The 26,115-nt window shown below is 37.1% G+C and overlaps 1 long non-coding RNA gene across 1 annotated transcript; it reads right to left on the bottom strand.

Annotated features, from left to right (window-relative positions):
• Positions 1–20,138: 20,138 nt before the first annotated feature.
• LOC310886840 lies at positions 20,139–25,897 on the bottom strand. The gene is made up of 4 exons (XR_014575494.1): positions 24,643–25,897; positions 24,169–24,244; positions 22,481–22,554; positions 20,139–21,789 (listed from the first exon to the last, which is right to left on the bottom strand). It is a non-coding gene; the product is annotated as an uncharacterized lncRNA (long non-coding RNA).
• Between the last annotated feature and the right edge of the window lie 218 nt (positions 25,898–26,115).

Here is a 26,115-nt window from a genome sequence, read left to right as displayed (position 1 = left end):
GTGGCCTAATTCAAATCAAGATGTTCTGCATCACATTTATTAACTGGGAAACTGGCATTTCCAAGTATCTTTCAGTCAACAGGAGAATTACGTGTGGAACTCATTAGATTGGCAGTTCAACCAGTACGACGTAAATGACCAACTTTGCGGCCAAATCATAACACATAGCTATAATTATGTTTGCTATCACGTGCTCATTATGTGTATTACTTTTATTTTGATTCTAAACACAAATTGAAATGCAAAAATGAAAAAATCTGATTATCCAATTATAACACATTTATTATTTCCATATCCTATTATGCCAAAAATTATGTTGGCATCAGCTATGCATTATTCTATGGTCATCATTTTCATTCACAAGTTGATCTATGAATATTAACGTATCTTCTGTAATTCTTGGTATCTGATGTTTTGCATAAACAAAATTATGCAAACATTGCCTTATATGAAGTACTTTGGAAAATATATTTTACAAGTGTATGTCACACAGTTTGAGATCAAATGCTGTTGTACAATTGGGGAAGAAATATATAGAAACTTTTACAATATGTAGAAAAACTTTACAAGATTTGCTCTTGCACTGTTGCCTTTTTTTGCTTTCTTGAAAATCATGATGGCTGGTCTAATGAAGTGAGTTAAATTCTGTTTTTGCATTTCAGTGCTTCTAGGCAGCTCTGTAAAAGCCTTCTGATGTAACTTGATGGAAAATAATAGACTTGTTGAAAACTTCAATGTTATTAGTAGGTCTGTAGTTGTAGATAGATGCACTTCCTTAAAGTACTAGAAGAAAACTGTGTCTCCTTTGAAATTAAACCTTAAGTTCTTAATTACATAAACAGAAATGCAAATCAGTATTTAAATTTCATTGCCAAATGTTAGAATCTGATGTTTTTGAAGTAGGAGAATATACAAACCTCTTGCTTAAGTGAGTGGGAGCTTTGAAAAATTACGTCTGTCAAAGTTCTTAATGCAAACTTAGGTGACTAACTTTGGAAAAATAGGTCCAAAGGGCTAAATTAATGCTTCTATATCAATGTGTTATAACTGAATATGTCTGTTCCTCTTTATATATCAGTTAGGTTATTAGAAATGGTCATGGTGGGAGAATTTTTTAGAAGACTTTATCAGACCAGTTTTAAACTTTTAAACAAAACTTTCTTAAATTCATTCATTATCAGCACACTTCTGCATAGTTAACACTAATGGCTGTGGTCCATGATGATTCTTAATTTGTAGAGATCAAAGTGATTAGGCTTGAAAGCTCTTTGACAGAAGTTGGAACTGAAGCAAGCTTGTCATCTTTCTTGTCTGATTTTCTTTAAATATGCTTGATGTTTTTATGCTATTATGCCCTTCCTAAAACACAAGTGGTCTCTTCTGCTTCTGATACTTCTTACTTTGCTTAAGATTTTACCAGTCATTTTCTGCCTATTTGCAGTCCCCTGTGCTTATCTTGTCTTCTGTCTGGCAACTTTTTGTTTTTCTGTCACTTGGATACTTCCTACATGCAGATACATGCTGCTCCAAATCTCACATACTCATATAAAATGCTTGTAGATTGTGCCTGGCTATGCCATTGAGTGTTTTAAAATACGTGTTGTTGTTAGTTACACTAATTTAATGTATTTACCTTTGGGTTCAAGGCCAACTGATACTCATTATATCCTGATTAATTCATGTAAAACTTGAAGGTATTTCAGCTTCTAATTTGACTGAAATTGTTCATTTGGTGGCATTTTTTAGTTCTGACTGTTTCATTTATTTCTTTATTTTAATTACTAACCATACAGATACATGTATTTGCAGCTGCAAGGGACTTCTCTGTGTTAACTAGTTAGCTTTGTTTCACCTATTTATATCTGTATGTATCCACCATTAAAAACTGGACACAAATTACATAAAACAGTGTCCCGGTTTCAGCTAGGATAGAGTTAATTTTCCTCATAGTAGCTGGTAGGGTGCTATGTTTTGGATTTAGTATGAGAATAATGTTGATAACACACTGATATTTTAATTGTTGCAGAGCAGTGCTTACACTAAGCCAAGGACTTTTCAGCTTCTCGCTCTGACCCGCCAGTGGGAGGCTAGGGGTGCAGCAGGAGCTGGGAGGGGACAGACCCAGGACAGCTGACCCAAACTGGCCAAAGGGGTATTCCATACCATCTGACGTCATGCTAAACAATATATAGGGGTGGCTGGCCGGGGTGGGGGGCCGGCTGCTCAGGGATAGGCTGGGCATCGGTCAGCGGGTGGTGAGCAATTGCATTGTGCATCACTTGTTTCATACACATTATTATTAGTAGTACTATTATTATTATTATTATTATTATTATTTTCTGTCCTAATAAACTGTCTCTATCTCAACCCACAGGCTTCACTTTCCTGATTCTCTCCCCCATCCGAGAGAGGGAGGGGGAAGGGTGAGTGAATGGCTGTGTGGTGCTTAGCTGCCAGCCGGGTTAAACCACAACAGTCCTTTTGGCGCCAGGCCAGACCCCAGTGTATGGAATACCCCTTTGGCCAGTTTGGGTTAGCTGTCCTGGGTCTGTCCCCTCCCAGCTCCTGCTGCACCCCTAGCCTGCCCCCTGGCAAGATAGAGAGAGAAGCTGAAAAGTCCTTGGCGTAGTGTAAGCACTGCTCTGCAACAATTAAAACATCAGTGTGTTATCAAAGTTATTCTCATTCTAAATCCTAGGAGGAAAATTAACTCTATCCTAGCTGAAATCAGGACAAGCAGTAAGATTTAAAGAGGCCTCTGAGATATCCTTTATATATATTTCTCCCCTTTATGCACTTTATAACTCAGTTCACTTAATTTTACTTACTATCATGTAAGTATAGCATTTCTGCTGTTGGTCAGGGATTAACATTTATGAAAAAAAAATTTTACCTTAGTCCACCATGTCTCCAGTTTGTTTGCTAAAATAGTGTCAGAAAATAAAATACTAATATTAATACTTCTAATAAATACTAATACAGCTAAATCTAATACTAATAATAAATATTAACTTATATATGCATCTTCTTCCCTTATGATAGATAAAAATCTGCATTTTGTTGTGTGAACTCTGTTTTTAAACTCACATGACATATGCATTCTTTAATGGGTAATATAGTTATCCTCAGTTTTTTTTGGTCTTTTATCAAGAATATATTTTTTTTGATAATGAAAATAAAAGAAGTCCTGTTTAAAAAAAAAAAAAAGACAACAAAAACAACAGAACAACGGAGTTATGAAATAACAACACTAAACAAATTCAAGACAAAAGTCATTGCTGGAACCTTAAGGAAGAGATATATGACCTGGTAATATCACAGCATTTTGCAACAGAGTCTACTAATGAAATTATAAGCTGTGACAAACAGCTCTACTTGTGGTTTTGAGCTCTGGTATTATGTTGTCATTTTTGGCCCACGCCTCCTAATGCAATAGATTTTAAGTACAGAATGTCATAAAAACATGCTAGATATACACAGGAGAAAAGTCGAACCATGTACAGTCATTTCTAAATTTCAGAAATGCTAATGACAAAAGCAAACCATGGACCTCAGGAAGTACCATGACTTTTCCAAGGTTGTAACAAGCCTAATAAGAATCATGAAAGAAAAGAACAGATTACAAAACTGAATAACTCACACAGGAAATAAGCATAATAAATAATATGGGGCACGGTGAGATTAAATACAATTTAGGAAATTGAAAGAGCAAAATTAAAAACTGCTGAGGCATAAAAGGAAAATTCCACATAGACCCAAGAATCAGAAAGACAAAATAATAATATATAGCATTTTTTTTCCAGTATTTAGTTTAAAGATTGTGATTTCTATATCAGACCTGGAATAGCTTTTAGGCTCGGAAGGCTTACTGTTTTTTGGAAGCTGTGTCAGTTAGACTGATGAAAGATATGACCTGTCATTTCAGGCTTTGCCTTGCTAATATTAAAAATTTACCAGTCAGACAATGAGAAAACACTTGCAGAGTTAGCAGTTAAGAAGCTTCAACACCATTCCTTCTCCCTTTTTCCTGATACCCAACAAACCCCAGAAAAGGATGTAGCTTTATAAAAGTAAGTTATAATGGCTCCCTAGAGCTGCAAGAGTGAAAAGGCAGAAAAGCTATAATCCATCCAAAATTCTTCTTTCAGCTTCTCTGGAAAGATGCCGGAGCAAGTATCAGAGTTTAAAAAAAAAAAAAAAAAAAAAAAAAGGAGTGGGACAAGCTAAGATTAAAGTGGCTGTTGACACGCAGAAACTAAACTGAGCTAAATTACATGTTGTTGTAGCAAAGTGTTTTTCCTCTAGGTGTTAACTTTCCTGTCAGTTCTTCATCATTAGTGATAAAATAGCTTTACAAGAATGTTGATTTGTACCAGTAAAACAATATATATTTTCTTCTCCGCATTTTGAAACTCTGAAGAGTTAATTGTTTATCTTGTGTTTGCTGTAGTTAAGTGTAATTTTTGTCTAGTTTCATTCATTATGATGCTACAGTTGATTGTGAAGAGAATAACAGACAACTTTTTATAAAGCTGTTATTCGTGATAGGAATTGGAGATTTCCTTAGTGTTCATGTGTACGTGCATTTACATCTTGTTTCTTGGACAGTGACACTGTGAAAATGATGGCTGCTCATCTGTGAAAACCAGACTGTGGCTAGTGATCTTACCTCTACACTGTAGTAAGTACTGATATAAATCTATAACTATGTATGTGGTTTAAAAAAAATTGCACAGTGAAACTTGAAAAATTTCTTTTCTTAGATTCTGGCTACTCGCAAGGTGGATCATTTTTGCTAAATACTTCATTAACCTATTACAGTCATACCCTCTGTGAGCAACACTAGCCAAACATGGAAAGATTCTGCTGGAAACAAAACTTCAGCATGATGACAAGAGAACTTTACATATATTTCAGTATATCAAGAATAGATTGTAGTGAAAGAGCTACAGACAGATTTGAAAATTAACATACTTTTATCACAGATCACTTCTATTCCAAACTTATTGGGAATTCATGACACTAATGACAGTGAATTAGCAATTGGTCTGCTTTAGCTCTTTCAGTGGTACCTTCACTTCCCCTTTTAGCTCTTGAACTTTCTTATTAAATATTCATTTTAAATTACAATGTTAGCTCTTGGAGACAGCTATCATAATTTGTTTTGTGTATATTAAACTTGTTAAGAATCTAGAGCAACAGTGTCCTACTTTTGGAAAAATACAGCAATCAAGTAGTAAATAATTACTAAAACAAAATGCACTACTTATAGTGTCACATTATACCATTTAGGATAGACCTTTGTTTTATAGGGATATTATGGTAAATTTTTAATTATTATGTGGGTTATAATTTAGCATATTACTATTTTCATCAAAATTATTATGTAATTTAGCTTGCTGTATATTTCACTTTAGATTTATAATTCACACACCGTTTAACCCAAATATGTACTCAGATTCGTAAGATGTTGCAATTGCTGTTTTACAAATTGTGAAGTACGCTTTGGTACATGTTGTTATTTATTTTGTTTTTAAAAGATCTCACATTATTGCTTCTCATGCTTCTCATCCAGAAGCAGTTATGGTGGGTTTAAGCACCTCAAGTCACTAGTTCTGGTGTAAATAATGACATGTCGTCACAGTAATTCATAAGATTAATGTTATTAAGATTGTAAATTGCCATCTTGTAAATTACCTATCTAATAAATAATAGTCATGTCACATAAAACCATAATAGGTTCCATACCATCGTCAAACCTACCATTTTATCCATGTCCAGATGATACACATGTAATGGAGTATCTGTGAGATCAGAAACTGATCAGCTAACAGGTTCCATCATACACACGTTCAGTTTTCTTTCTTTGTATTGAGATCTGCTAGTAACCTTGAGGCCATCTTGCTGTTCAATGATGAATGTCTTCAGGAAAACACTAATCTTTTCAGTTAATATGTAACACTAGTAGAAAAGTGTTACTGAAGTAAAAATCAATATTTCATCTTCTCCATCAACTCATTATAGTACCACTAATTCTTCCCAGCAATTTTGAGTATTCTGTTTTATGAAAATGAATAAATAATTCTAAATTTATGTAAAACTTTCCTATCATTAGGTTTTCAAAATTAGAAGTGAACCCGGAACATGGTTTATATTAATCTACAGTACATTTCAATTTTAAGAGATCTGAACCTCTAAAACTTTGTCACAAATCAGTTCGCTTGCTTTGATTCAAGAAATCACAATATTGTAAATGTTGCTTCTTATAGAACACAACCATTAAAGGGACATTTTATCCAAAATCCAGCTGGGTAAAATTTGCACGTAGATAGATACATCTCATTGATTTTGTTGCTGTTGTCAAGTTTGCTCACTGTGGTGGTTTTACTCATCTGGGCAGCTGAGCTCCACCACAACCTATCTCTCACTCCCCTCTTTTCAAAGAAAAAATGGGAGAAAACATGATGAAAAAGGGCTCAAGGGTTGAGATAAAGACACGGAAATCACTCAACAATTACCATGTCCGGCAAAACAGACTCAACATGGGGAGACTAATGTAATTTATTACCTATTACTAACAAGCTAGAGCAGTGAGAAACAAAAGGAAAGAAACTCAAAACACCTTCCCTCATCCACCCTCTTCTAAATCCTCCCCCCAAGAGGCACAGGGGAACAGGGAATGGGGGCTGCGGTCAGTCCCTAACACTTCATCTCTGCTGCTCCTTTACAGTCACTCTCTGCCCCTGTTACACGTGGGGTCCCTCCCATGGGATGCCATCCTTCCCAAGCTGATCCTGCATGGGCTTCTGACAGGCAGCAGCTCTTCAAGAACTACTCCAACATGGGTCTTTACCACAGGGTCCATCCGTCTGGAGCAAACTGCTCCATTACAGGCCCCTCACAGGTGGCAGCTCGCCCCAGAGAAGGGGTACTTCTGCACGGGCTCTTCTCCATGGGCTCCAACCCTGGGGCCTGCTCCTGCGGGGGTTCTCCACGGGCCGCAGCCTCCTCCAGGCCACATCTACCTGCTCCACTGGGGGCTACTCCACAGGCTGCAGCGTGGAGATCTGCTCTGCTGTGGTTCCTATGGGCTGCAGGGGGACAGCCTGCTCCACCAGGGGCCTCTCCACAGGCTGCAGGGAACTTCTGCTCCGGCACCTGGAGCACTTCCTGCCCTCCTTCTTCACTGACCTTGGCGTTTGCAGGGCTGGTGCTCACTCTTTGCTCTCCCAGCTGTTGTTGTGCAGCAGTTTTTTGCCCCCTTTCTTAAACGTGTTCTCATAGAAGCACAACAACGTTGCTTATTGGCTCAGCTCTCGCCAGCAGAGGGTCCCTTTGGAGCCAGCTGAAACTGGCCCTTATCCAACATTGGGCAGTTTCTGGACTCTCCTCATAGAGGCCACCCTTGCAGTGTCCCCCCACTACCAAAACCTTGCCACGCAAACCCAATACACTTGCATAGAGATTTTTTTCTGTTAAAAATCAAATGTTACACAAATCAATATGATCACAGAATTTTAGTCCAAGTTATCACTAAATGTTGACCATTCTCCATTCTGGTATGCAACTAAGGAAATAAATTTTGTTCACACCTTTTACAAATCACAGATATAAAGATCATTTTTAAATTCACAGGGCTTGTGGTTTTATTGTTCTTTGTTTTGTTGATGCTTTCTGAAACTCAGCAAAAAAAATATTTTTCCTAAAGTTTGCGTTTAGATTTGAATTGGATGAGCAACTATCTGTTCAACTATAGGACAGAACAAAACGGTGTATTATATGAGAGCTAAAAGATTTTAATCATTTAAAAAATTAATCATTTTTAAAATTGAAAGAAACTAATACTGCTGTAATTCTGTGGTAATTATTAATTTTCCTAAGTAGTTTTCTATCCGAAAGTATTGCTTTTTTTTTTTTTTTAAAGAAAAAATAATTGATATTCTTTGGACACAGGGTCACACAGAAGATTTTTTATATATACACATATATATATTTAAGGATATTAAGAGGTAATGTAATAGTGATACAAAATTATGTTTCTGTTAACCTGGGCTCAAAATAACTGTCCTTTCCTCTGGAATGAAGAGAAGGAAAAACAAACAAACAAACTAAAACCTCTAAATCCTTGATCTGGGAAACAGCACAGTCTATTTTTAATTCTTCACTATTAAGTTTACTTATTACTCAGAATTATTTTTTCTGACTATATGTGTAAGGACACAGAAGAAATTTATGACTCTCTTCTCCCTTGGATATTTACTTAGGAAGGTTGTCCAGGTAGGTTTCTCAGAAGCATAATAATTCCATCTTCAACCTACTTCTAAAATTTCTCATGGTTATCCCAATCTGGGCTAGTGGTAGATTGCCTGAGATAATTCGATGTTCATGTGTCTATAAGTTCAATGATCACGGTAAGGCATTCGTCAGTTTCTGACAAATTAAGAAAACCCAGTTATACAGCTGGAACTTCCACATATCAAAAACAAAACCTTCAGTTTGAAAGATAAGATGGTCTCATAGGGTATGAATGATTTACGTATGAATAAGGATACAGTCATTCAGTAAAAAAATTGATTTCTGTTTCTATATGTGCAGGCAGAAGGCTCAATTGATACATTTCCTAAAAAAAAAAAAAATAGTTTCCAAGATTACCCTTACAGTTTTAAAGATGACAATCCAAACTAACAAGACAGTTATTAGTTTTCCTTTCTTCATGTAGAAATTCCAGGATCTGATGATAAATGGAAGTAGCCCTAAAAAGTTTATTTAATGAAACACAACCACTTCTCTGACAGTTCCAGTTGTTTTCCTTGCTGCCAGTGATGTGCTAGAACAGAAATAAGTAGGATAAAGCACACTATCTTCTGTGTCATTTAAATATTGCCTTGTAGAAAATTTCACCTTATTGAAAAGGTTACTTCATTCATCTCTATGTATACATAGCATTGTTACAAGAACGGGGAACTAACGCTAATATGACTAATTTAAATTTTTCTTGTATTTGTTTGATGTCTTTCCTTTTTAATGGGATCATAGCCTCAGTCATCATTTGGCAGCTGTTTTCTTTCAAGGGATTTTTACTTAAAATACATTTTTAAAAATATTATAATTTTACTGCTCAATGAACCTTGCAATAACAACATTTTAGCATCTATCCACCATGGCAGATGGCAAACTAATGAGGCTTGCTGTAGCTGCATACTGATATCTTCTGTACACAACACTTCTGTGCTCCAAAGGGAGGTCAAAGAGTTACTTTTATTTATATTCTTTGTTGTATTTGATTGTTGAAAATCATAAAACAGATTATTAGAGAAAAAAAATGCACCTCTTAATTAGATTACTAATGTTTACTGCATGTGATCAACCTACAGAGATGAAAGAAGACATAGTCCATATTTCAGTGTGGTTTAGCTTATATTTTTTAAAAAGAAACAGCACTACTCCAAGATGATTTTTTTCCCATCTATTTAAAATTCATCTTAGAATAAAAGCTAAAGGTGGTTTTAATACGCATGTCATCAAGCAATTTCAGTAAAGTTTATACTTTACTTTCGTTAGCTTTTAGATATTAAAGATGGGTGCATAGTTAACATTTCACCTCATTTTGTGTTTCAGGACATTAGTGAATATTACCCCTCCCATGATTCTGTATTTTTTCCTTAATGCAGATACCAGATAATTTTCATTAAGTATAGCAGAGGCTAATCAAGTACAACTTCATTTTTTAGTGACTTTATGAAAAATGAGGTAAAGAAATCATGAAAAATCATGAGTCTGATAATAAGATCAATTGACTTGACCTCAGTCACATAAAAGTGAGGTGTGTGATATAAATATGTGATCTAGATTCCCTGACAGAGAGAGGAGAGCAAAGCAGAGCAGAGCAAAGGAAATTCAAAACAGAGGAGCAGACTGATACTCCTACCCAGCTTAAAATAATATCTGGAACACTCTTTGGAGTGTTTTTCTCTGAGGAGATAGGCCTAGGTGAATAATCAACACTTCACCTGTAGCAACAGACTCTGTTGCTTACTTATAGATTGGTTTCATGGAGGTTTTTTCTGTTGTTTTTGTTTTTTTTTTTTTTTTCCCTCAGAGATCTGTCCTGAGCAACATGAACAAAGACCAGAGAATGTAGTTCTAGATAGGTAACATATTGTCTTTAATATTTCTCAAGATTTCTTAGTCAATTCTATGATCATATTGGGAGCTATCTCTTGGAATCCCAGTAATCTTATTAAATTAAGATCAAAGATTAAAATATTGGAAAGTTAATTACTTTCAAGTATTTAGCCTGAATTAATATTGGATATAAGCACGTAAAGATGATGACAATTCTCATTCTAAAACACTGTTGTTCACTGATTGGCAGGGCAGTTCTGTGTAATTCTGTGTCAATAACATATTACTGAGATCATCATCTGTTATGAAAAGAACAGTCCTGAAGTAATAAATTTTTAAAAACATCAGTAATCTTTATCTGGCCTTCATATACACTTCAGCTATCACTTTTAATCTCTTCTGGCAAATTTCTTTTTTTTTTTTTTTTTTTTAACATATTTTTGTACAGGACAAAGCTGCAGACTTGGAGAAATGTGGTCACTAAGTCTAATTGGTATTCTTACTATATATAGAATCATTTAAATAGATTGTATTATAATTCAAATTATAATACAGATTTTATTCCTGTAGATACTTAGGGTCTAACATTGCTTTCATTTGCAGTGAGAATATTTTCAATATGCTCATTTTACTCATAGTTTCAATATGCTTATATAATATCACTAATTTCTTCACATTTAGTTCTGTTTGTATACCAGTATGAAAGGACTTCAAGATTACTGTACTTTGATATAATATATACATATATATATATATTTGGTTTGCTTTCTGATTTAACATAGCTAAAACATCTTGACACAGCAGTAGGATTTTAAATATTACCATACGCTGAAGACATTTTTTTACAATTAGAACAATTGTACAATTATACAGTTATATATATACATATACTTTTTTTTTTTTTTTTTACTCTTTTAGTTTTATTTAAGGTGAAGTGTTGTTCTGAAATGTCCTGGCTGAAGTAGCTCATAATTTAAGAAAATTAGCAGTTAAAGGAAGAAAAAGAAACTAACAGACTGTTCATCTGTGCTCACTCCTTCAGTCACATATTAACAAAATCTTAAAAACATATACAGTCATCTTCACCCTTTCCTGTCACCCACTCTTTGTAGGCGATAAAGAAACAAAAAGATGAAGCAACAAAAATTCCTACAGAATAAAAACTACTATTACTGTAAAGTAGTTATAGATGATTTATAAAGATGTAAGTGATTCATTCCTTTACTAAAAAGAATTAGTGCAATGTAAACCTGGCATTAGGTATAGGTTAGGCATTTTTCAACCATGTCTTCTTTTCTTGCAGAAAATGGAAGCACTGCGATATTCTAGGAATACTTTTAATGCCACTGCCTAAGTGCGTGTTAATAGATCTTGGTATCAATGTCTAAAAATGAGTTCTTTCTTAAGTCAAATAACACTACATAATAATTCTTACCAATCTTTATTTGGATGTTTATCCTACATATTATTTAAGGGATATTTAATATTTCTACTCAACATGAGGGGTTTTAAGAATGTCATTAAATACTGTGCTGATCAGAAGCTGCTCACTCAGTGCATTTCTTGAAAAGTCATGCAGGAAAACATTAAAGGATTCTCTTCAGTTAGGAATTGTCCCAGTTCCAGTTAGGACAGAGTTAATTTTCCTCATAGTAGCTGGTAGGGTGCTATGTTTTGGATTAGGATGAGAAGAGCGCTGATAATATGCTGATGTTTTAATTGTTGCAGAGCAGTGCTTACACCAGGCCAAGGACTTTTCAGCTTCTCGCTCTGTCCTGCCAGTGAGCAGGCTAGGGGTGCAGCAGGAGCTGGGAGGGGACAGACCCAGGACAGCTGACCCAAACTGGCCAAAGGGGTATTCCATACCATCTGACGTCATGCTAAAAAATATATAGGGGTGGCTAGCCGGGGTGGGGCGCCGGCTGCTCGGGGATAGGCTGGGCATCGGTCAGCGGGTGGTGAGCAATTGCATTGTGCATCACTTGTTTCTTACACATTATTATTATTAATACTATTATCATTATCACTATTATTATTATTGTTATTATTATATTCCTGTCTTAATAAACTGTCTTTATCTCAGCTCACAGGCTTCACTTTCCCGTTTCTCTCCCCCATCCCAGAGAGGGAGAGGGGAGGGTGAGCGAGCGGCTGTGTGGTGTTTAGCTGCCAGCCGGGTTAAACCACAACAGGAATGTATGATTTTCTTCTAGCCTATTATTTGAAAATATTGTTTGAATACTAATTGTAAATTACAATGTCATCCTGTATACTGGCCACTTGATAATGATAGTGCATCATTTAACAAATTTGCTTTTATATCTGTAGATGGTGCTATATGTACCTCTATTGGTTGAAGCAGTAGAAGGAATTTTAATATAAAATACAAATCCTTAGTAAGACAAAATAACTAGAATCAAATGAATTAATGTGGAAAAGTTCTTTCTGCTTTTGGTATAGGCCATGAAGCATATGTTGCCAGGTGATTATGGTCATGAGAAAGTTAATCCCGTGCTGTATTAAGTAGGAATCACAAACAAGTACTATAGAAAGACAACTTCTATTTTTATAGAAAATATTGGGCTAATTCCATGTCAGAAGTGAACTGGAGAAGCTCTTTTTCAGTCAATCCTATTATATACCAAATCTGCCATTCTCTCCCTACATATGTATTTTTTTTTATTTTATTTTTTTAAGATAGCAGCTGAAATTAAGAGATCCCATTCATCTGTGCTAACCTGCCATATCTATGAATTCCTTCTTGGATAGGTAATACATGGATTTTAAAACCTATACACTTATAATTAAAATAAATAAATCTGGAAGAGTAGTTGTTCAGTAAGCATCTACAATTCTTTTCCAGTGGAACTGGATTGATTGTAAATCAACAGATGTTGATTACCTGTTAGATAATTCCCTACGTTCCTTATAGTAAGCCTCAGAGCCAGAATTACACAGTTCTATCAGTATCACATATACAGAATCCAAGAAAATAATATAGATACATAGGCATAAGAATTTGACTAAATTATCAGAGAATGGTTTGGATTGGAAGAAATCTTAAATATCATCTAATTCCTACCCCACTATCATGGCAGGGACACCTTCCACTACACCAGGTTGCTCAAAGCCCCATCCAACTTGGCCTTGAACAATGCCTGGAATAGGGCACCCAAAACTTCTCTGGGCTACCCGTTCCAGTGCCTCACCATCCTCATAGCAAAGAATTTCTTCCTAATGTCTAATCTAAATCTACCCTAATATGGTTTAAAGTCATTACCCCTTGTCCTATCGCTACACTTCCTGATAAAGAGTCTCTCTTCTTCTTTCTTGTAGCCCCCCCTTTAGGTACTGGAAGGCTGCTATAAGATCTCCCCAGAACCTTCTCTTCTCCACACTGAACAACCCCAGCACTTAGCCTGTCTTCATAGGAGAGGTGCTCCAGCCCTCTGGTCATCTTCGTGGCCCTACTCTGGACCTGCTCTGACAGGTCCATGTGCATCTTGTGCTGGGTACCCCAGAGCTGAACACAGTGCTCCAGGTGGAATCTCACAAGATAGAACAGAGGGAGAGAATCACCTCCCTCAGCTTGCTAGCCATAACAGAATCACAGAATGGCCGAGGTTGGAAGGGACCTCTGAAGATCATCTAGTCCAATCACCCCGTCAAGCAGGATCACCTAGAGTACATTGCACAGGACTGAATAATTTTCTCTTCGAAGCCATTATTTTCATGTAATTATATGTACCTCTCTGGGCAACCTGTTCCAGTGCTCTGTCACTCTCACAGTTAAGAAGTGCCCCTTCATATTTAGCTGGAACTTCCTTTGCTTCAGTCTGTGCCTGTTGCCTCTCGTCCTGTTGCTTGTCACAACTGAAAAGAGACTGGCTCCATCCTCTTGACACCCTCCCCTCAGATATTTATAAACACTGATGAGGTCTCCCCTTGGTCTTCTCTTTTCCAGGCTAAACAGGCCCAATTCTTTCAGCCTGTCCTCATATGACAGGTGCTCCAGTCCTCTAATCATCATCATGGGTCTTGTCTGGACTCACTCAAGTACTTCTATGTCCCTCTTGTACTGGGGAACCCAGAACTGGACACAATACCTCAGGTGTGGCCTCAGTAGGGCTGAGTAGAGGGGGAGGATCACCTCCCTTGACCTGCTGGCAACACTCTTTTAAATGCACCCCAGGATACCATTGGCCTTGGCCACAAGGGCACACAGGGGCACACTGCTGACTCATGGTCAGCCTGCTGTCTACCACAGCCTGCTGTCCCCCATGCTTCTTTTGATGCAGCCCAGGATACAGTTGGCTTTCTGTGCTGCAAGCACATATTGCTGGCAAAAGAAATGAATGGATAAAGGTCTTCATGATCAGGGATAACAATTAAATAGTCTTGACTGAGACACTGTATTTAAAAAGGAAGACAAAGAATGATAAACTGTTTAATGATATGAACTTTTGAATATGAAAAAAAAAAATATAAGAACAGTTGCATCCCATTCTTGGGACTTCTCCAGACATCACAAGGTATGTTGGGTGTAAGTACAAAGCAAAGTCAATATGTACACTTTGGTTAAATCCCTGTGATACTAAGAGAAACTTCTCTCCAATTTAGTCTTCAGTTTAAGAATCAGGATGAGACAAAGAAACACAGACAGTGTGTCACCTTGATGAATTTCAGGGAAATCACCAGATTCCAAATATTTTCTTTGGAAGGTGCTTTTTAATTAAGACTTGGAAAGCAAACGGAAAAAGAAGATTTCAGCTAGTGATGTCAGCTCAGAATTCAAGCACATCTCTCAACCTGAGATTTTTAAAGCATAGTGTCATGTTTTATTTAAGATGGACAGCTGCAAAAAATGAGTGTGACACTTTTCCAAGCAAGAGTGCATATTCATGCAATTAAGCATAAGCTTTTTTAGGACTCTTTTGACACATCATTTGGATAATTTAATAAAATAGAAGGATAGAAAGATAAAGCAAAATGTTTCTTGGCCTGTTACATTGTTTCACAGCATTAGATGTTACCCTGTCCCAAATTCAGCTTGTGAATGCTGCTTGCAGGCAGCATCTGTTAATATAAATCTTGTCCGTGAACAACAGACTGCTGTGTTCCTGGCCTTGGCTGCTCTGTAGCTTCTTTGCAGTACGGAAAACAATACCTTGCAAACAAGTAAGGAATGTAGGCCTGTTCCAAAACACAACTGTAGATTGTTCTATTGACTTCAGTGTGCTTCGAAATCAGCTTCTCTAGAGAATCCCTTGCAAAGCAATTTCTATGAACGTTCATCTGCACTTAGCATACGTTCAGACTTTTGTTTCTTTTCTTGCAACACACACTAAAAATTCTCTTGGAAATCTTTTGCAATGAAAACTATAATCATATGTCAGAAAATAATCATTCTAGTCTATTTACATGGGTAATTACATTTTTACTGGACAAGGAGACCTAATTGAGAGGATAAGAATATAAGAATGATTCTACCCTAGTTGTTAGGTCATGCATTCATATATGTTTAGTATTTGCTGAAATGAGTGTGTAAATAATGCAAAACAATTTCAAGAAAATAAATAGCATCCATATCTTCACATCCCCCAAAGTTCCTTCAAAGATGACCAGATCTTGGTGAGTAGAGAATTCCTTACTAAGGGGAGAAAAACAGCTTTAAGATGCCTAGAATAGAAATAGGCTGTAAATGATTTTTTTTTATATTTTTTTTTCTCTAATCATTTGAATAAAAGGGGAACATTTTACTTCTCTACCTCTGTCTTCTGAGAAAAACAAAACAAAACAAACAAACAAACAAAAAACACTGTATTAGGACTTTAGTTTTTATTCTCTGGCAGCTAATACAGGCTTTTGCATTATTTGTCAAGACCCTCAGAGCATGAATAGACTTTAAATGTTCTGACAAGCCTCACCTGAGTCCCCTTTCCCCAGTCTCTTGCCTGTGGGCCCAGCAAGTGTCTTTTAAGCTCAGAATAAGTCCCTCAGATCTAGACTGAACTATATTTTAGGTGTGATTCAGCACGTGTCCTATGAAGACAGGCTGAGAGTGCTGGGGTTGTTCAGTGTGGAGAAGAGAAGTTTCTGGGAGAATTTACTTTTATCCCCCAAAATGGAAGACTTAAGGAAGATGTGAAAACATGGTTCATTTTCTTGGCTCTGTGGAGCTGTATTCACTTTGAAAGAAGCTAATGTTGCAAATTCTTAATATTTGTGGCAACAATAGTTTTTGAGGATTATTACAGTGGAATTTTAATGTCCAGTCAACAGAGCAACTTCTATCCATTGTACAAGCATAACATCCTGAAAAGCCCTTATAACATCTGCTCTATGGCCACTTGTCAGCAACCTAACATATAACCACAGATAACATGTAGTGCCTAGCTGGATTTTGCTGCAGTGCTGAACTTTTCACTAGAGATGATCAGCAAGGCCACGCTGCCAATTGCCTGGCTCTGCCTCAGCCAATGCACCCTCCAGGTCTTTACCAGGTGAGTGTGAGAGTGTGCTGCCACAAGGAAAACATGGCTGAATTGCAGGCAGTTCTCTATGAAATTTTCTAAAACCTACCTGATGGTGCATGTTAATACTAGGAAACTGCAGAGAATTAACTCTCAAATCTTTTGACCTCAGTTTCTGTCCAGAGAAATGGCCATTGCCATTTGACCATAGCTGGAAAATTTTGAAAGTTCTCACAGCTCATCAGAAGTTATAATCCCTATAAGTTATAAATAAGTTGCAATTACAGAAAAAGTAGGAAGGATTTTGGAGATGCCCAAAAAAATCTAGGTCAGATTCAGCAGAGACAAAGTGATGAATGTATGAACTTGAAACAAACACTGGGTTACATAGCCTGAACCTGGTTCAGTGACAAAATAAAGGAGACAAGCTGTTCGGAAGACCATAAGAAGCAAAGGGGAATGGGAAGTGAGGATCTCTCCCCTCTGTGACACACACAAGGAAAGCACTAGCTGGAAAGGAGAAGTTAGGTCTGCATAGCACATTCAAATTTATTTATTTATTTATTTATTTTACAAAGAGTGACTAATGAGGTAGGGAAGAGGAGAGAAGAAAGTATTCTAAAAGAAAGTTCCAGCCTGACCTCACCAAAGATCAGTACCTGGATTCTACAGCAACGCATAGATCTGGTCAAATGTCACTCACCCATAGCTTTTCTTCTTCCTAGCAGATGTGGAGTTGATCTGACGTATCCTGTACTTGTTGATAAGAAAGACATAGCTTCTGTAAGGGCTCCCTTGTCCACCTCTTTGAAGGACCAACTGGTGAATGAACTGAAGGTATCCTCTCAGTTGGCTGGTCTTGTCAATGAGTGGGAACTGACATCATTTGGTGTGAACTAACATGACTGAGTCATCTAAATATAGACATTTTTAGGCACTTTGATCTTGTCTGATTGCCCCTGCATAGGTGTTCAGTGCCATTAGAAGTATCTTATGGTATCAGTCACATCTCGACAGGGCTACGTATTATTAAGCTAATAGAGGGAACATATGGGAGAGCCATATGCTTCAGAAGTAAAGTTTGAGGATGGGTGGGAAATGTTGAGAACTTTAAATCACTCCAGCAACCTCTATTTTGGCAGCCATATTATCCCACAAGTGCCTATTTCTCCTTGTCGATTGCTGGGGGATTGTGGTTGATTAGCACTACATTTGATCAAACAAATCCTACCAACATAATTTTGCTTGTAGTGTTATATTTTTGCACTTTAAAAGGACAAAGCTTTGAAGTTTAAAATCTTTTCTAAATACCCAGCCTGAAACACCAATGCCTCATGGAGCACTTCATGTTGCACAGTAAGTAGAGGTGGTAAGAGATTTATAAACACACGCTGTTTCTGGCTTGGTGAAAGAAAAGATCTCTGCCGTTTTGTAACTATGTTAAAATAATGTTTATATTTGCAGACTTCTCCTTGGTCTGGCTGCTCAAAATTTTCACTTAAAGGTTTGAAGTTGTTTGATTATTAGGACCAAATCTCCATGCTACTTCTGAAAGATACCTTACATCTATCACCCCTTCTGTCCTGACAACACAAAGACATGAACCAAAGGCAGAGTAACTCTGGCTCCTTTTGTGCTTTTGAGAGTGATCCCCTTCCCCCATACCAAGCGTTGCTGACGTGCTAGTCTCCACACTGCTTATAGTTACTACAGAAAACAATAACCATATCCCCATTATAGACAGAGATCAGTACCTGGACTACCCTTCAGCAACACATAGGTTTGTTCAAATGTCTCTCACCCATAGTTTTCCTTCTTCCTGGAAGAATTGGAGTTGATCTGACATATTCTTTACTTGTGGGTCATAAACATAATTCAGGTGACAAAATGTCACCTTGCTTTATTGCAGTTGGACAAGTTGGAGCAGCTAGTTATTCCCCATATGTGAGGTAGAGAAAGCAAGGATATTAAAACCAAAAATGAAAACACAGTCTTGTGAAACATACAAGTTTCTTACATAAATTGTCAGAGCAGAATGCCTTGTGCACAACATATATATATATATATATATATATAACATAATCTGGAGTATCACAAGCTCTTTTGCTTTCTGTATAAATACATACAGGAGTACTTAAATTAATTCGTTTTTATATATGAGTAGAATATATCACAGAATCACAGAATCACAGAATGTTAGGGATTGTAAGGGATCTTGAAATATCATCTAGCCCAATCCCCCTGCCAGAGCAGGAACCCCTAGATCAGGTCACACAGGAACATGTCCAGGCGGGTTTTGAAAGTCTTCAGAGAAGGAGACTCCACAATCCCCCTGGGCAGCCTGTTCCCAGGTGTTCTGTCACCCTCACCGTGAAAATGTTTCTTCTCATATTAAATGGAAAATCCTATGTTCCAGCTTGCACCTTTACATATTTATAAATATTAATAAGGTCAATATATTTGTATTATCGAAGATTTTAAACAGAAGATATTTAAAGCTAATGATTAAATTATTTACCTAAATTTAACTTTATCATCATATGCATAAGTTGGGAATACTGTAAACACCCTCTCTATGATTCAAATAACGTTAGAAACATCCACTTCTCATTTGGGCTACAATGCCATAACGGTGAAAAGAATTCATCTCACTGTAGTTTCCTTATGGAGAATTACTAGGCAAAAGCCAATTAGAACTTTTCATACTGCCACTTCTGTATTAGAGGTGTTGTTTAAGTGATCTTGCTGCTGTTTCTTTTCTCAGCATCTGGACCTATGCCAGAAGTTCATGGGGATATAATTAAGGTCTTTGCATGCCAAAGAGTGAATGAAAAACTCATGAAACATTACCAAGTAGTGTTTAGGGGGTAAGTTTTAAAGAAAGTCCTGCCAGAGTAGAGGAAATGATGCAAGATCTGGAAGTGGTAAATGCTTTGGGGATATTTTAAGAGAACCAGACAGCTGCTCAGGAAACTGAAAACATACCATCGTGTTCATTAGTTCTTATTCCTGAAGAGAGGTTGAATTTGGGACCAGTTCAAAGCGAGGGACAAAGGATTAAGAGCGTATCTCATTCTTCAAACTTGCAGGAAAGCTCAGCTGTCATGCCACATTAAACAAGTTTCTACTATGTACAGAAAAAAAAAATGAATCCATTATATGTACTAACAATTTCTGCTGTACAAGAACAAACCATCAAAATGCACTTAGGTTACATAGTGTTTGATATACACTATAACCTGTGTTACAGTACTTTGTGACTGTAAATATTCATTTAACCATTTAGTTTATGGCACATCACTTTTAATAAATCTGATAAAAGCATAGCTTTAGAGGTAGAGACTGCCATTCTTTAATAATGAAAAAAAATATCTTTACACTCTGAGTTTTGAGTCTGGTAAGGAATTGGCTGGGTGGTCATACTCAAAGAGTTGTGGTCAATGGCTCGATGACCAAGTGGAGATCAGTAAGGAGTGGTGTTCCCCAGGGATCAGTACTGGGACTCATGTTGTTTAACACCTTAGTCAGTGACACGGACAGTAGAATCAAGGGCACCCCTCAGTAAGTCAGCAGATGACACCAAGCTGTGTGGTGTGGTTGAGACTCTGGAGGGAAGGGATGCCATCCAGAGGGGCTTTAATAGTCTAATCTTAAATACAGGCTGGACAGAGAATGAATTGAGAGCAACCCTGAGTAGAAGGACCTGGGGGTGTTAGTTGATGAGAAGCTCAACATGAGCCAGAAATGTGTGCTTGCAGCCCAGAAAGCCAACTATATCCTGGGTTGCATCAAAAGAAGCATGACGAGCTGGGCAAGGGAGGTGATTCTCCCCCTCTACTCTGCTCTCGTGAGATCCCACCTGGAGTACTGTGTTCAGCTCTGGGGCCCCCAGCACAAGATGGACATGGACCTGTCAGAGCAGGTCCAGAGTAGGGCCACAAAGATAACCGGAGTGCTGGAGCATCTCTCTTATGAAGAGGCTTAGGGAGTTGGCATTGTTCAGCCTAGAGAAGAGAAGGCTCCAGGAAAAAACTTATAGTGGCCTTCCATTACCTGTCACTCCTGTAATGAGAAACACTGAAGTGGACTCAGCACTTCAGATGCCTCACCAGTGCTGAGCACAGAGAAAGGTGAGCTCCCTTGAGCTTCTGGCAATGCTTCTCCTACTGCAGCCCAAGAGTCGATTGGCCTTCTTTGGCTGTAAGGGCATATAGTTCCAGGTTGATTTGGTGTGTAACAGAACATGCGTGCAAGGCATTATTCCTGACCAGGTGCAAATTATTTCCCCTTTTTTGAATTTCATGACATTATTGTCCACCCTGTTGATGTCTTTCTGAAAGGCAGAACAACCACGTGTTTTGTCAGTAACTCCTCCCATTTTTGTATAGTCTGCAAACTTGCTGAGGGTACACTCTGTCCAATCATCCATGTCATTAATGAAGCTGTTAGACATTTTTGCAGGCAATATTAAACCCTGGAGCACACTATTGGAGACTGGACTCCAGCTGAACTTTGTGGTGCTGATTGTAACTCTAAGAGCCTAGCAGTTCAGCCAGTTCTAAATCCGCCTTATTTTCCACTTATCTGGTCCATACATTTTCAGTTTGTCCATGAGGATGTTATGTGAGGCAATGTTAAAAGACTTGCTTAAGTCAATCCTTCTGGTGCTATATCCCCTTCTCTGCTCATGTCTTCTTGTACGCCTTTTATTATTTATTTTTTTAAAATAGGTGTAATACACGGTAGTGGTGTAGCCTGGGAGGCAGCTAAGCATCACACAGCTATTTGTGGCACCACACAGCGTGATGCAGGACAAACTAAATAAATAAATAAATAAAATAAAAATTGTGGGTTGAGCTACGTACAGTTTAATAAGAAAGAAAAGGAATAAAAAAAATAAAAACAAAACCAAAAAGAATACACTAAGCAAGTGATGCAGTTGCTCACCACTAGCTAGACCACATTGGTCTAGTTCACATTGGCTAGACCAATGCCTAGCCAAACAGCCCAAGCAACAGCAGTCCTCTGGCCAAATCCCCCCAGGTTTATTGTTCAGCATGACACCCTTTTGGCCAGTTTGGGTCAGCTGTCCTGGTTCTGTCCTCTCCCAGCTTCTTCTGTACCCCCAGCCTCCTTGCTGTCAGGGCAGCATGATGAGCTGAAAAGTCCTTGGCTCTGTGTAAGCACAACTCTGCAACAATTAAAACATCATTGTGTTATCAACATTATTTCCATCTGAAATCCAAAACACAGCACCATACCAGCTACTAGGAAGAAAATTAACTCTATCCCAGCTGAAACTAGGACACAGAAACAAGAGAACTGAAAAACATAAACTGTTCAGAGTTTGCTGACCCAAAAGGCACTAAAATTCATTAGATAGAGACATACATTTTCCATAAATTCAAGAAAAAACTGCTTTCACCTCTTTTTCTTGTGCTTGACAGACCATAATCTTGTGCTTAAGCTCTGCTAAAATCCAAAAATTAAATGGTGTATCACTAGCTGTCTCTGGGGCATAAATTCTCTCAGATGCAAAGCATCTGAGATATATGAACAAGATATATGAAGAGAATCAAGTCCTCATAAAATTCATCTGTATTTCCTGTCTTTTTCAGATACTGTTTGAAGATTTAAGGATAGTTGTATTTGACTTTATACATGATCTACTTATTACAACGACTGCCCTATAAGTCTACTAACTATAACAATTGGGGATTTTACGTTGAGTGCTTTAGAAATCAAAATGCAGACTTTCTACTGTCTATTTTCTGGGCAAAGATTGACTAGTATGTCCTTCATATTCATCTAAACAAGATGAATTTTGTGTTCTCTCTGGTGGCACAGTTTCACTAGGATATATTGATAGTGCCTTATCCCACCTCTTAGTCAGGAGTCACTCTGGACCAGAATGCAGAACTGTCAATATGCTGTGTACATTGTATGTGAACATTTCCTGGAAATTAAAAGTAATAATAATAATAATAAATGCACACCCTCTGGTCATATGGTTACATGAAATACAGTTATTGTTGATTTCTTTTAAAAAACGTATGCAATCAGATAACAACAGGAAGAGAATATGAGGTTTTGTCCCTGAATAGACACATTTTCTATACATTCAGAAGCTTTTGTCCTGGAAATATGGAATTTTAAACATATCCAAATTTTACTATTTCCTATTATTTTGAGTTAACCCTAGTAGGCAACTAAGCACCACTCAGCTGCTCGCTCACTACCATGTGCAGTGGGAGAGGGAAGAGAATCAGAAGGCATAAAGCAAAGGCTGTGTGTACAAGCAAAACAAAATAAGGAATTCATTCACGACTTCCTATCAGCAAAGAGATGTGTAGCCATTTCCAAGAAAGCAGGGTTTCACCACATGTAAAAGTTACTTGGGAAGAAAAATACCAGAACTCTTAACATCCACCCTTCCTTCTCTGTTCCTCCAGCTTTTATTACTGAGCATGTCATCATCTGGTACGGAATATCTCTTTGGGCAGTTGGGTTCAGCTGTCCTGGCTATGTCCCCTCCAAGATTCTTGTGTACCCAGGTTCTTGTGCACTGACATGAGAAACTGAAAAGTCCATAACTCTGTGTAAGCACTGTTCAGCAATAGCTAAAACATTGGTGTGTTATCAACGCTGTTTTGGTCACAAATCTAAAGCATACTACCATGAAAACTACAATAGAATCATAGAATCATTTAGGTTGGAAAAGACCTTTAAGATCATCACATCCAAACTTTAACCTAGCACTGCCAAGTCCACCACTAAACCATAAAAAATAAATAAATAAATAAACAAACTCTATCCCAGCCCAAACCGGTATACTCGTGCTTAGTTTTTATCTAAAGTCTACCTACTGCACCACTTATAGTACCGTGGAGTAATAGCATTGACTTGATAATCAAACTTGACTAAAACAGGTTGGAAATATATGAAAGGAAAATAAGATATATCTGTATCATATTAATATCTTGTTAGTACTTAGTATATTATTTTATCTGCTAATTTGCTATTCGTTGCATTTCTATTATAACAGACTGGTTTTAGAGAAATTTCAACTCTAGCTTCAATGAAAATTGCATTCACCCACATGAACAAACACACAGGATTAAAGAGTAATGAAATGATAATTTCATTGCATTATAGATGCTCTTCCCCAACAGTGCTAATAAATAACCAAGTGATATCCAATACTATAATAGAGATAAAGAAATTTTTGATTCATGCTTTCATAGAAAAATAATAATTTTACTGTAAGATTACAGAAAAAAAAAAAGAACTAGAGAAAAATTCAGGAAATTTGAATTCTTTCTTTTACTGTATCATTTCTGTTTGGATTTTACAGAGCTATGGATTTAGTTTTTATATATATATATAATTTATTTTTTTCCTTTCCTCAAGAAAATTAATAGGTAGTTTATTGTATATCACTAAATAGGAAAGAACCTTACTCTAAGCATACTTTATACACAGTATCAAGTTGAAAACAACAACAAAAAACAACAACAACAACAAAAACATCTACAGCTCTGCACACCTTAACAAAGTACAGCACATTTACCTGAGAGCTTGGCCCAGAAAACTATTTTTCTCTCTTCCTCCAGAATGGTCGCATGCTCTACTTCTGCCAGCTGGCCCTACAACAATAATTAGGGATGTTAGTCTCTGCCTACGTGGAATAATTGCAGTGTAATTATCCTTACCATCCTGAAAAGACTCGTGAATAGAAGAAAAAAAATCCTATGATTGGACCAAGGACAAAAGGATAAGCAACAGACTGCTTGTCACTAAGAAGTACATCACTTTGGACTAGACCTATTAAAAGATAAGCACACATATCCTGAGACTGCAAGCTTGTAGCTTTTTTAATGTTTGCCCCTTGAAATGAAATATAGGATCCTATGGAAGTGTATGGACTTCTTATATAATATTGAGCAAGAAGTGCACACGACACCTCAGGATGAGATTCCAAAAGGTGATACAAAGCTTTTTGAAAACAAAAGCTTGCCGGCAGCTAGAAAGCAAGAACTCTCACACTCTGTGTTGGCTCATCCTGAGACCACAGACTTCAGTTAATTGGCCTTCACAGCTGCAAGTGCTATCCTAAATACAGAGTTCATGTTTCTTTTAAGGTAAGTCTTAATTTCCAGTATTTAGTTCACTCACCCTGGATATGAGGTTGCTATTTGAAAAGTTGAAAATTCCATTTTCAACCTCACAATAACACTTCTTAACTATTATATTGCAGAATATATTGATAACCATCTGAGGCTGTTATTTCTCTCTCTTCTTGTAGCCTTGTCACAGGGACAAACAAAACAAAACAAGATTCACTGAGGGCAGGAAAAATAGAAAAATGGATAGATGTTTTTTTTACAGCTACTCACCTTAGGGGTAGGGAGGGTCAATCTCGAGTCCATGCATTCTGAATGAGACAGTCACTGGATAAAACACAAATATACTGATAGTTCCAAGAACAAAACTGAATATTTCCATGTAATATCTATGGAGACTAAGTAATTCAGATTCTTTTTTACTGGAAGAGTGTATCTTGAGTTGTTCCTTCTGTGCAAACAGATTCTTCATTGTTAGTCCCTAAGACACTGGATACATGCTGTGAGCACACACATATGGGCACAGGACTCTTCCTTTGACACCCTACTCAGGACAAGTTGGTCTTGGTTTTGACCTGGAGTCCAGGTCAAAAGTCTTGAATGCTCAGCCTGGAGATTAATTACCTTTAGCTTCAACCACCAATCTAAGCAAATCTTAAAGCCTTTGTTTGAGGTAGCTCTTAGATATTTTTGTGAAATGGATCCTTTTGATAATTTTGGCCCTGATCAGGTTCAGCTGCATGAGAGGTCCTAAGCAGTTTTGTACCTATCAGAAACCTACTGTGCACATGTGCAGCAGTTTAATTGTGACAAGAGAAAATACAAGAGTAAGCATCCCTGGAATAGTTAATAAATGACTAGGGGATTTCAGATCACAGTATTGGACCTAGGGGAAAAAAAGAAAAAAAAAAAAAAAGGCTTAAACTCTCTACTGGAATTGACTATTTATATCAGTGCAATTTGCAAGTGTATATAAAATATTCAGACCACTTCTATGTAAGCAGTAGGGAACTAGAAAGGCACAGCCCCTACCAATTTGTTTCAATGCCATAACTCAAAATTCTAAGTCCAGTCTTGTGATATTTTTTCTAGTAAAAATTCAGAACTGTGGACTTAATAATAGTGGGTTTAAAAAAAATCTTGTAGCAATAATTATTTCTATGACAGTCCAAACACTGAAGATCTTTTTGTGATTACAGTCACACAGCACTGAATCTTTCAGCATTGCTGTCACAGAGCTCTTAGTAAAATTCAAGCCAGCTACTTATCATTCAGTTCTTCAACTGGAAAACCATTAAACAATAAATAGAAACATGAACGGGAAGAAGGATATATTCTTGCATGATCTCCCTTGCCAGGGAAATGACTCTTTGGCCTCTGAGTACTTGGCTTGC

This window comes from Anser anser (genome assembly GCF_964211835.1).
Source record: "Anser anser genome assembly, chromosome: 1".
Taxonomy (NCBI): domain Eukaryota; kingdom Metazoa; phylum Chordata; class Aves; order Anseriformes; family Anatidae; genus Anser; species Anser anser.
The sequence above is the reverse complement of the archived record's forward strand: the minus strand, read 5'-3'. Positions and strand labels throughout refer to the sequence as shown.